Below are 2,446 nucleotides of genomic sequence, written 5' to 3' on the forward strand. Positions count from 1 at the left end.
CTGTTCTAGAGCGCTGCGGCCCTAGGATGAAGATGAGCCAAGGAGGCTCGACCAAGGGTGGGCGCCGTGGCGCCCAATGCTAGGGCCGCAGCGTGTGTCGTCTTTCAGGCTTGGCATTGGTTTTGTTTTGAGGGCAAGGCCGCAGCTAAGCTTCAAGGGCCGTAGCCCTTGGGTGCACACTTGAACTTTTGGGGATTTTAGGCATGGGAATGTGGTCTAGAATGCTCGGGATCGATTTCACCACCGTGCTTGGTGGAATTCGGATTCCCAGAAGTTAGTTTTGTATACGGAAACCCTAATTTGAATATTAATGGAACCCTATATCTTTGTTGTGACTAGGTGATAAAAGCTTAGGCATCGTGCTTGAGGAGTGTTGCTCGTAATCCGAAACCGTAAAGATTAAAGGTAAGAAAACTGTACCTGGTTGAATATCTGTGATGGGACTAAGGGTTCCCTATTATGTATGCTTTAAAAGATGGTATTATGCCATGCAAGCTAATTAGTGAACCAATGGCCTAAGGGTGCCAAGGGTTACACTAGCTCACAGGGCGCGGCTTGGCCACTGGTAGCCAAGGACAGCTTAATATGCACTGAGTTCGGTTTAAGAGGGCCAGAGTCAGTGGGGTAAACAGAGGGTGCGGCCTAAGTTTTCGGCCTTGAGAGTTACATTGATCGTACCCCAAATGCAACAACGATCCACACCCACAATATGTGTTAGGAAAAATAATATTGCCTCAATGGAAATGGTAAGATTATGTTACAACTCTATGCAAAATATTACAATGGACAAGATTGATTAAATAAAGTGTTACAACTCTATAACTGAAAATACAAATAAAACAAAGGAAATGAAGAAGATGATGAAGAAGAAGTGAATAGTAAAATACAACTCAAAACAAAAGTTACAAATAAAATAAAGTGTTTGGACCAAATGAAGAGTTACAACTCTTAAAAAAAATATACAAGTAAATAAAACAAGAGAATAAGAAGAAGAACAATAGAACAAAAGGAAGAACATAAACCACAAACAAACTCTCACTTACACAACCTAAGTGAAGAGGATTGGGGATCACCAACTTGAACAAGGTTTAAAACCTTTGTCCAAAAGCTTATTTCCCCCTAACTCAAGCACTAAGGGATCTCTCTCAGATTTTGGAAATGCTTTATGGAATTATCAAGCCTCAAGGTGTTTCTAGCCAAGTGCTTTAGTGGATAGAAATTGTGTGTCTTACAAGTGAGCATTAGGCTCCTATTTATAGAGTTTAGAGACACCCTTTGAATTTCAAATTCCACCAACCCCCATGGCTGTTACCAATGATTAATTTGGTGTTTTATGGAATTAAAATAGAGATTTGGGAGTTACTTAGCTGTTGGAATCGTTCAAAGTTGGATAAAAAACCGAAATTATAGAAGCTGTCAGCCATTAGGGCTGCGGCGCTAGTTCCAGGTGCCGCGGCCCTCAGTCAATTTCAGCAAGACATTTTTTCAGTTTTTTCCAAAACGTTCCAATTTATTCCCACTTGATTTTGTAACTTCCATACACAATATGGGAGTTAAAATCACATCTCTATCAGCCATTTCTCAAATGGCTTTAAGAAATTCATCTCAATATTGTGTAACAATAAATCTACACAATACTGGGTGATATTTAGGAGTTACAAATTTGTGATGAATTTGTAACACCAAATATGTTACATGTTTGGATATTTCACATATATCCAAATAATGCAACTCTCTATTATATGTTACAATATGTGACACTCCATGTCACATTTATTTAATCTAAAACATTATATTATAAAATAATATAATATTACATTATATTATAAAATAATATAACATTCCCCCACTAGATTAAATAGTCATCTATTGTAACACTTATTTAATCAATCATTATATTTAAAATATAACATATCCCCCACTTGATTAAATAAAAACTCTCTCTTATAGGAGTCATTGCATTGATGCATAAAGTAAAGTGTTTTTCAACTTGAACTTTACTATAGTGTAATTATCACAAAATTTGTCGAAAATTTGGTTGCACTAGGCATTGAACCATCTTTTCATGATGACAAATCGGTGATAATACACACACCTTTGCGATGTTCACTTGAGACCTCTATGTCTCGCTTTGCACCATTAATGGCCATGTGCACTTTCCATTCATGGACGTTCTTGAGAATACTCTCAATTCTCATGAAAGGCGGCACCACCCCTATGTCCATATAGGTAGAATTCTTACAGTATTTTGTTACCAAAAATACTTGTCTTTACAAGACTGAATTCTATTAAAAAACCTTTCGGTTTTAATCCTCCTCTTGGTAACACACAAGTACTCAATATCTTAGATGGGACTTGTTTTGAGTACAACAAATATTCACTTGATTGACTTGTTATTACCTATTGAACCTAACACTAGTTGAATAACTAGTGTTAAGATAGGTTA

Source organism: Humulus lupulus, chromosome 7 (genome assembly GCF_963169125.1).
Source record: "Humulus lupulus chromosome 7, drHumLupu1.1, whole genome shotgun sequence".
Taxonomy (NCBI): domain Eukaryota; kingdom Viridiplantae; phylum Streptophyta; class Magnoliopsida; order Rosales; family Cannabaceae; genus Humulus; species Humulus lupulus.